Source organism: Alosa alosa, chromosome 11 (genome assembly GCF_017589495.1).
Source record: "Alosa alosa isolate M-15738 ecotype Scorff River chromosome 11, AALO_Geno_1.1, whole genome shotgun sequence".
In the NCBI taxonomy this organism is placed as follows: Eukaryota; Metazoa; Chordata; class Actinopteri; order Clupeiformes; family Clupeidae; genus Alosa; species Alosa alosa.
The window spans coordinates 20,547,970-20,559,225 of NC_063199.1; positions in this window are offsets into that span (position 1 = coordinate 20,547,970).

Genomic DNA, 11,256 nt, shown 5'->3' on the forward strand with positions numbered 1-11,256 from the left:
AGTCTCCACTGAGCGCTGTAGATCTGCTGTCAAACAGCATGAGTCCCTGTCAGAGCAGCGCTAGCAGGGATGCATCCCATCCCCTCCCGCGCGCAGTGCACCGCGTGCTAACATAGCCGGTCTGTTTAAGGCAAGAGAAGTAGAGCGCCATGAGTTTACCCCAAACCAGTTTTAACAGTAGGCCTACGTAGGAACGTCAAGTTAATTGACAAATTAACTCCCTCAAAAGTGTAATGTACTGTGGCTAGCCATCTGAAAAATACCCATAGCCTTACAAAAGACATAAATAAAATATTGTAATGATGTAGTGTTGGGGATGTCAGACTAAGGGTAAAACCAGTACTGATTACTAGGGCCCCAAGGGGAGGGAGGGCCCTTGAAAAGTCTGGAATATATGCATGAGAGGGGGGGAGTGTTAGTTACATTCTTTACACTGCCCTGGGAAGCCTCCAGAGCCAGGCCTGGGTTTTCAAGAGGAGAATTATTAAATCTCAGAATGCCGGTAATTAACTGGTTCCTAGGCTACCATGACATAATAATGACACGTGATGCATTACTATGTGAGGTTATATGAAGTTGTAAGGCACATAGTGTGTCAACAACAACCCACAATCTGCTTTACAGTGAGGATGGATTGATAATACATACAGTGTGAAAAAGTATTTGCCCCTTCCCGATTTCTTCTATTTTTGCATATTTGTCATACTTCAGATCATCCAACTGATTATAATGTAAGACAAAGACAACGCGAGTAAACACTAAATGTAGCTTTTAAATGATCATTTCACTTATTGAAGGTAAAGAGTTATTCAAAACCCATATCACCCAAGAGAAAAAGTAATTGCCCCCCTAAACTTATAACTGGTTGAGACACCCTTGGCGGGAAGAACTGCAATCAAACCTTTCAAACGAGTCTTTTACATCACTGCAGAGGAATTTGGATTTTGGCCCACTCTTCTTTGCAGAATTGTTTTTAATTATGCCATATTGGAGGGTTTACGAGTCTGTTTAAGGTAATGCCACCACAGCATCTCAATCAGATTGAAGTCAAGCCTTCAAAACCCCAAGCCCTGAAGCAGTACTAGACACTACCACCACCGTGTTTGACTTGGTATGATGCTATTATTGTGGAATGCATTGTTAGCTTTACGCAAGATTTAACGAAACACGTCTTCTAAAAAATTCCACTTTTGACTCCACAGTCCACAGAATATTACCCTGAAAAGTCTTGGGGGTCATCAAGATGTGTTTTGGCAAATGTGAGACAAACCTTTGTGTTCTTGTCAGCTGTGGTTTTCACCTTGCAACTCTTCTCCTATGGAAGCCATTTTTGCCCGGTCTCTCTCTTATTGTGGAATCATGAACACTGACCTTAATTGAAGCAAGCGAAGCCTGCAGTTCTTTAGATGTTAGTCTGGGTTCTTTTGTGACCTCCTGGATGAGTCGCCACTCCTGGGAAGCTTCACGAACGTTCCAAGTTTTATACATTTATAGATAATGGCTCTCATCATGGCTGGAGTCCCAGAGCCTTAGGAATTGCAGTCCTTTCCAGACTGATAGATGTCAATGATTTTGTTTCTCATCTGTTCTTGAATTTCTTTACTGTAGATCAAACCATATGCTGCTTTTTGAGACCTTTAAGCCAACTTCACATTGCCAGACAGGTTCTATGTAAGTGATGTTTAGATTCAACAGGTTTTGGCAGTAATCATGCCTGTGTGTATAGTTGAATCATATTATAAATTAAACTGGTTAATTGGTTAATTTAGTAACTAAGGGGGCAATTACTTTTTCACATAAGGCCAGGTAGGGTTGGATAGCTTTTTTCCTTCAAGAAATGAAATCATCATTTAAAAACTGCATTTCGCGATTACTCTGGTTATCTTTGTCTAAAATTAGTTTGATTATCAGAAACATTTTAGTGTGACAAATATGCAAACATAGAAGAAAATAGGAAGGGGGCAAATACTTTTTCACAGCACTGTAAGCTATGTGATATGAAACACTGTGTATATAGAGATGTTTTGTCTGCACATGGCTAAAAAGCTACCACATATCCACACAAAGTATACACAGTTTTATTAATTTCAACAGCACAAGGGGCGTTCCATGCCTTTTTGCTGAACACTGTCAAGAAATTAAAACCTATACTGGCCTAAAACATGCTGACTGGCTGGATATAGGCCTATTGGCCTACAACAAAATATATTTGACATTCAAACCCTGAGAGGTTTTTCATTTAGGCTATCAATAAACAGAGAGGGAATGAGAAAGGATTCACCTGAGAGATACATAGGCTACAGGGTGTGGTTAAAAAAACATTTGAATTTGAGTTTGAAAAGGCATGGCGTATATGTAATGATTTAAAATGTAATCCCTTAAATGTATCAGTGTAACTGTATTCTGAATACCACCCACTTAAATTGTAACTGTATTTAAATACAGTTATTCATTGTATTTCAAATACGTAATCCGGAATACATGTATTTAGTTACTTCCCTACACTGCTTAGGCCTACTCTGGACACAAAGTATAGTTGTACAAACAGATATAACCATAAACTCTTGGGACAAATTAAATATCTATTTGTCTACAAACTCCATCCCTTACGAAAAAGAACTATAGGCTAAGAATCTTATAGTATTTTGAGACAAAATATTATTTTAATCTTATGGGAATATTATAATATTAGTATTTTGGGACATATAGAAGACTGTAGTATGAACACTATAAGGATATTATAGAGGTATTACAGAATGACAGATGTATTAGATACTGTTACAGACCTGCTATAGAAATCTTAAAGTATTACTAGTTATTTTTCTTAAGGGATCTTTAATATCCATAAATCACTTTTAATTGTGCATTTCAGAAAATATCAATAAAATTAGCAGTAGCAGTTCAACTGCAGTTCTGGCAGTTCAACTTATATTACCTCGGGAAAAAAATGATTTGTGAAAATTCATTAAAATGGAGTCAAACTCTCAATAATCTAAAACACAGCGAATGTGTATTTTAGGACTGCTTAAAGGGCTGAGCCATAGTGAATGTGCCCCATGCACACTTTACATTGTGATGCTCAATGTTTCCCACCCAATGTTTCCCACCTCCATCTATTCTAGCGGCCTCGCTGCTGTCCAGCTCCCCCACCTCCCTGCAGCTGTGCGGCGGCTCTTGCCCTGACGGCGAGAGGGTGGAGACCTGCAGCTCAGAGGTCATGGATACCCTGCAGACATACCTGCACTTGGAGGAAATTACTGTTGATTCCTCAACTCATGAGATTGTATCCGTGCATGTCCTGCAGTGACGCAGGCGACTGACACCTGCCCACTGTCCCCTCTGCTCCACATCCAGGGGTTTATGGCTGGATTTGTACCTATTACAGTACATTGATTGCTATCAAGTGTTTTCCATCTTGGAAAGGGAAATCAATGCAATACACTCTACACAAGAGTCGACGATGTTGTGCTCTTTCAAACTCGGCAGGGTGGGTGGGACCAGGGTGAAGCAGGAGTGTTCCTGTTGCTCGCACCTACAGCTCTGTCTCTGCAGCTCTGCTGTGTGTGTGTGTGTGTGTGTGTGTGTGTGTGTGTGTGTGCAGTGTGCAGCTCTGCTGTGTGTGTTTGTGTGTGTGTGTGTGTGTGTGTGTGTGTGTGTGTGTGTATGTATGTATGTATGTGCGTGTGTGTGTGTGTGTGTGTGTGTGTGTGTGTGTGTGTGTGTGTGTGTGTGTGTGTGTGTGTGTGTGTGTGCAGTCTGGCACCAGGTATGCCATGTTTCAGTCTGGCCATGCTTTTTCAGGTCAGAGCCCTGCTCTTCCTGAGTGTGTGTGTGTGTGTGTGTGTGTGTGTGTGTGTGTGTGATTGCCTATTTGTGTTTGTGTGTACAGTATGTGTTAAAACTCTCAGTGTGGAGATATGCTGTGACATCACTCCCTCCACACACACCACCACCATCAGCAGCACAACATGTTTGTGACTGCACTGTGTGTTTGTGTGTGTGTGGGGGGGGTGGACAATAGAAACAAGGAACAATGTTATGTTCCAATGTTACAATATGTGTCAATCATGTGCCAATTTGTTGAGAGATATCTGATGCTTTTTTCCTATCACAGAGACTTTAACTCTGTTAACTCTAACAAAGCTGTGCACACACACACACATAAACACAAACAAACCTGCACAAACAAACCTGCACAAACAAACCTGCACACACAAACATGCACACACACACACACACACACACACACACACACACAGATATCGGATTTCCACCTCATTCTCTGCCAGATGCAGGGGCCTCTTGTCCTGCTGGGATAGACAGACCCACCAGCAGCACTCTGAGTGGCATCAGGTCCGACTGGCAGAAGAGCAGATGGCACAGATGGCACGAGGGGCACAGATGACTGTATTGGCTGCTGCTGCCGCCACCCATCCTTTTACTCAGATTGGTTTGGCTTGTGGGCAGGCAGAGTGGCGGGCACAGGCTGCCAGTCGGCTGTTACCAATAGACCTGGGGGATGTGGGGTTATGGGCCCGCTGGGTGGGGGCAACAGTGGTGGGGTATATGCCCCTGACGCTGCACTGGGTGGGGCAACAACGCTAGGAGGCCCCTAATGCTTTGTTGGGTAACATGGGGCAACAGTTGTGCGATATATACCCCTGATGATGCGCTGGGTAACATGGTGCAACAGTGGTGGAATGCTCCTGACGCTTTTTTGGGTAACATGGGGCAACAGCGTTGGGATGCCCCTGACATTTTGTTGGGTTGGTTAGTCAGGATATAATCACATGAGAAGGATTAATCAGGATATTATTATGAGAAGCTAAGCGGTTGCACACATGTAGAGCATGTCCATGTAATAATAAGTGAACAATAATAGGTAAATTAGTAACAAGTTAGCTCTTCATGCACATGTAATAAGTTCGCTCTTCATGCACATGCAATAAGTTAATTCTTCATTTATGTAATAAGTCAGTTCATGGACATGTAATAGTTCTTCATGGACATGTAATAGTTCTTCATGGACATGTAATAAGTCAGTTCATGGATATGTAATAAGTTAGTTCTTGCTGATATCTCCATACACAGTGCTGTCAATATAAGTCCCTCATGTGTATATGAGGCCATCAGTGACGGCCATACGTCCTCTCATCTCATCTCACCTCATCTCATCTCATGTCATCTCACCTCATCTCATCTCATCTCATCTCATCTCATCTCATCTCATCTCATCTCACCTCATCTCATCTCATCTCCTCTCACCTCATCCCCTCACCTCTCCTCACTCTGCAGGTGCAGCATAAAGCCTTATAATCGCCACACCACTGGGATGCCTCTGTCCAAAATGACTTGTAAAGACTGACAGCTGTGTTGTTGGGCTGTACTCTGTAGGAGCTGATGCTTAAACTCCTCATCAGTTCAACAGCAGCGATCGCCGCCATATCTCAGGCCTGTAGGAGCTAATGTAGCAGGATTCACTGCCATCTCCTCAGTCTGGGGGCCTGGTGGCTAATTCAATCAGAGCAATATGGTCAAATAAATGTTGATTATTTTCATCACACAAATTCCCTTCAACTGTGTATCTTCATAGACACACACACACACACACACACACACACACACACACACACATTCAGAGTGTACAGAATCACGAGTGACCTTATCTTCTTGAGAAAATATTCCTTTCATTAAACTCCAGAATGTTTTATTTGCCTCATTACTCACATTTTTGTAAGATGCAGTTTACTGAACCATGAAATTACACTCACAAGATTTACTACTGAATATCAGAACAGCATTGAAGTACCTCCAGTCTCCACCCAGTATATAAAACAGAAAAGGTGAATGACTTAATTTAGGACTATCTGTTGTCTCAATAACAAAGTAATGGGAAACAAGAGCATTAAAATGATGAATAAAGTCATTCTCCTCAGTTGTGTGGGTCAAGGCTGGGCAGATGACTTGTGATAATTCAATTTGTTTAACATGGAAGCTTATCCTTTTGAACTGATGAACTCACAGCAATCTCTCCCCCTCTCCCTCTGTCTCTCTCATAGAAGAGCATTGCCTTAGCTGTACAGCATTCTTTACTGTAGGTATGAGCTGGTAAACTATAACACTCTTTATTGTAGGTACCGTGCTGGTAAAAATGGTTAACTATGCACAACACTCTTTATTGTAGGCACCGTGCTGGTAAAAATGGTTAACTATGCACAAAACTCTTTATTGTAGGCACCGTGCTGGTAAAAATGGTTAACTATGCACAACACTATTTACTGTATAGGTACCGTGCTGGTAAACTATGTGCAACACTCTTTATTGTAGGTACTGTGCTGTTAAAAATGGTTAACTATGCACAACACTCTTTACTGTAGGTACCGTGCTGGTAAACTATGTGCAACACTCTTTACTATCAAGAAATGGCACAGACATAGCACACATGAAGACTGAAACTCCTCATATTGAAAACTATGTTTTGCATTTTGTTGTATAATGATTATCTATTATATTATAGGCAACATTTTCAATTTAGCCAGAGTGCTTTTGTTTAGGCCTGTGTGTTAATTGTTTTGAAAATGTGATGTCAGAGTTGACACAACCATTAAAGCTATCCAGGAAAACTGTATCGCACATTTAGAGAAAGTACTGTTTTGCTTTTTTGGTGAAGACGACAGTACAAAAGCTGAGAAGTCCAGGTGTTCACTGTAGGTCAATTTCAATTGAAGGCAAAATTTGCTTTGGATTTTTAATCGATTTAAATGTTGTGTTAGAGTGTTAGAGTCTTTTGCAAGCAAAATGTGTCATTTTAGCCAGAGTGTTTCTGTTTAGACCTGTGTGTTAATTGTTGACACAAAGTGATAGAGAAAAACTATAACTGGGTTGCATTGACCAGGTGCATGTGTCTATAACAGCTCTGTAGCGCCCCCTGCTGGTTTCACATGTTCAGTGTGCCAATAAAATTCTCAATCAAAATCATTCCCATAAGCAGCCTCAAACTTCATCAGGTTCGTGCATGCAGGCATATGGCTCTTTCTATGTGGAGCAGTAGATATTACACACATGAAGAAACTGAATACATTAAACATGTTCCACGATGGCACTGGTGTGTCTGAGTCACGACACTGCACCAGTTGTCCTGCATCACAGCATAGCTGTCAAAGAATTAATCTGTTGTCCTACATTGATTTTCCAGTTAACTCACCTATAAAGACACCTGTATTAAATATCAATAAACTGCAATCTCTGCCGCTCAACCTCAATTAGGGAAGTGCCGGCCACATGTAATATTTAGCTTGGCAACTGTGGCCACACAAACAGGGCAATCAGGCCTCTGGGAAAGCCCATGGCAAATAGGTCTAATTACCTGAACAAATAAGCCTGGCCATAAACGCATGTGTCAGAGAGAGAGAGATGGGGTCGGCACAGCCATGGTGCTCGCACTTAAATAAAGCCATGGGCTTAGACACTGCCTCATCACTCTGGGCTGTCTGCTCTGTGCTACACCTATCTGTATCTGTCCACAGGTGAGTTTAACACTAAGGGCTGTACCTGTGCAGAGGTTAGAAAGGGTTCTGTACCTGTCCACAGGTCAGTAGGTCTCTGGGTTGTACCTGTCCACAGGTGAGTGGGTCTCTGGGTTGTACCTGTGCAGAGGTGAGTGGGTCTTTGGGCTGTACCTGTCCACAGGTGAGTGGGTCTCTGGGTTGTGCCTGTGCAGAGGTGAGTGGGTCTTTGGGCTGTACCTGTAGACAGGTGAGTAAGGGTTCAGGGCCCTACTCTCTTTTGCATCCTCTTTTTAGTAGGTTGAATTCTGTTAGAAGATTATTTGTGTTAGCAGGCTGAAGTGTGTTAGCAGGTTGAGTTTATTAGCAGGCAGGGTTTATTAGCAGGCTGAGTCTGTTAGCAGGCTGCAATGTGCTAGCAGGCTGAGTTGTGTTAGCAGCCTGAGTGTATTAGGTTTGAGGTTGTGTCTTCTCCTGCCCTCTGTCCTCATGTCCTTTGCTTTTTTCCCTTAGTTTGGCACCATGGCCATGATTTCTGAATTGTTCCATGTTGTCCTGATGACAACAGTCATCCTCCAGGGGGCAGCCTCACAGCCGCTTCTAAACAGGTATACAGTAGACTCACAACTCCAGAACTATTGTAATCAACTCTTTGTCTGTCTCTGCGCGTATAAAGATTTAAGCATTCTACTGCCCTAACTGCCTTTAATTGTTAGCACTCCACTGTCCTTGACAGACTTCAATTGTTAACTCTCCACTGTCCTAACAGCCTTTAATTGTTAGATCTCTGCTTTCATCTTTCCTACATTGTCCTACTGTCTTTTCTTGCCTTTCTCCTCAGTAAGAGTTGTCCTGCAATCCAATATCTTGTTCATCAATGATATTGACAATTCATGAATCTTAAACAGATATTTGTAAAACATGAGCCCCAAAGAGATCAATTTGATATATTTAGTGTTTAATTGTTTCATTGAGATCTAGATACCTAAATATCCAACATTTGTTTAAATTAGAATTGAAGAGGAGGTGGTGGATATTGATAGGAGAATCAGCCAGCCAAGCAACTGTCTATTGACAGGACGTGCCCTGGACTCCCTCACTGAAAGAAGCCAAGGGTAAGACACTGGCTATCAGTGTTTTCACACACACACACACACACACACACACAGAGAGAGAGAGTTTTGTTGACAAACACTAGTGACACCCCTGAATTCCATAGACATCCACGGAGGTTACCTTTCCACACTGGGCAGCTGGACAACACTGAGTTCTACGACCGCTACGCCAGACAGCTGGGCGACATTGAGTTCTCCAACCGCTACGCAGAGTACCTGAGGTCAAAGGCCAAGATCAGCTCGATCTGCACCTTCCTGCGACGCATGCAGAACGCCAAGAAAAGGTCCTAATTCCTGATTACTAATTACACATACAGGTCATTCCGTTATTACACATAGTAGTACTAGTAGTAGTATATTTAGGTACTTTATTCAATTCTCAGAAAGTGATTACACATTTGTCAAATCAGATGAGGTTGTTGCTGCACCATCTCTGATTTTGTTCAAACCTTGTTTAAATCATGGGTCCTGTCTTCATATTTTTTCAGCATTTCAGCCTGATATTTATTTAGTTTTACAGCCTGAAAAACACATTATCTGGGTAGTAAAGTTTGGGCATTATCATTTTGAAAAGCATTATTCATAGCCAGTCCAAACGTATTATAAACTTATCATAAACTTGTTTGTGTAGTCATTTAGTATCAATCATTACTTGTCTTTGAATATACTTGCCAATATTTGAGTTCTCTAAATACAATGAACATGGAGATATTAAAGATAAAAGAAAAGAAGTTTATGATTTTCAGTCATTTTCAAAAGACTAAAATGATATGTGAGATAGCTAATAGGCACATGAAAATCTGTGTTGAAGTAGCTCAATGCATGGGCATGTAGTGTAAAAAAAAAATGATACACATCGATAGATCAAAATAAAAAGTAAAAATCATTACCTCAGGGACAATGATGAAAACGCAGTTTTATATAATGTAGTTAACTGAGTGCATTTATCTATGAATGAAACACGGTACAACATTGGTACTTGGTACACTTAATTGTTATACATTGAGAGTCCAAGGAAAATCATGAAAAAATGCAATCACACCTTAATTACTTACCTCCTTCATGTGCTTTTTGGTGGAGATCTCAAATTGGCACAACTTTAGATAACTAGTATTGTATTAGCAGACAAACAAAAAAATACAAAAATATGAGTCTCAATATCACTTGTTTTGCTCACCAAATCTAGGGCCTTATATCTAGGGCCTTTATATATAAAACCAGTGGCCGTTGAGTTCAACATTTTAATGGTCCAGCCATGTTGAGAACTACAAACTAGGAATAATACTTTTTAAGATAATGCCCAAATATGGCCTCCAAAATAAGGTGTTTGAGAGTGCTAAATTGATGAAATCAGGGCTGGAAAAGTATATGAAAACTTAACTCAAGAACTCAGAAACTTAAATCAAGAAATATATTTCATTGGTCTTAGTTTTGGGACCTAAACATTATGTTGACAAACTTTGAGCAAAATCTGAGACCATGTGACAACTATTTCCTAGATTATATCTATTTTGACATGGAATGACTCACGCAGCACACCCTCAGTGTCTTCTATCTTGTCTCTGTGTGTGTGTGAGTATGTGTGTGTTTGTTTGTGTGTTCTCTCATGTCTGTATGTGTGTGCGTGTGCGCATGTGTGTGTTTTCCCATGTCTCTATGTGTGTGTGTGTGTTCTCTTGTGTGTGTGTGTGTTTTCTCATGCCTGTGCGTGTGTGTGTGTCTGTGTGTGTGTGTGTGTGTGTGTGTGTGTGTTTTCTCATGCCTGTGCGTGTGTGTGTGTGTGTGTGCGCACATGTGTGTGTGCACGTTCTGCTCTCTGACTCTCTTGTCCTGCGTACCCTCAGTGGTCTGGGGGGAGACACGGAGGGAGTGAACACCCTGCTGAAGCAGTACATGTGCCCAAGTGTGTACCAGTGAGCGGTGCACAGAGGCCTGCTGGGATACGGGAGGAGGAGGAGGAGGAGTGCAGCGAGAGGGAGGAAGACGCCCATGATACGGCACACCGCACTGCTCTACTCCGCTCTGCTCTGCACGGCCTCAGGGGTGTGTCACACCACGCTCAGCAGGAAGCTATGTCATGCTGTCAATCAACAACTCTCAGACCCGCCCACTTCCCTGTAAATTCCCCCTCTGTATCTCAAACATCACTGCTTTAGAAATGTACATGTGTGAAGAGACCGCCGTCTGACTGTGTGTTCCCTCTGTGAAAAGTCCCATGTTTTTTACTTAAATAAAGTTCAACTCATTGTATAAAGCCTGTGTATGTGCACTGCCAGCTCTCAAGCTCGTAAAGACACTCTGCTGAGCCCCAACCCTGCTGTTGTTATTAGCTCTGAGAGAGTAAATCAAGTCAGCCACACCAGTATTTGCTTCCATGTATCTTTTAAAAAGACAATTGGGAATAATGATAAATAAGAAAATAATAACTAGATGTACTGCAGAGCGGTACAAAATATGACCGCCGCCCAATCCAGCACATTTTTTCCACACAAATAAGCCACGTTTGTCAAATTGTGTTCATTTCCTACTTTGTTCCTTTTTTATGTTTGTAATTGAGTGTGTGCAGAGTGTGTGGTTGTTTTGTGTATATGTGTGCTTCTCCTACATCTCCTGCAGTACAGTGTCCTTGTCACTGC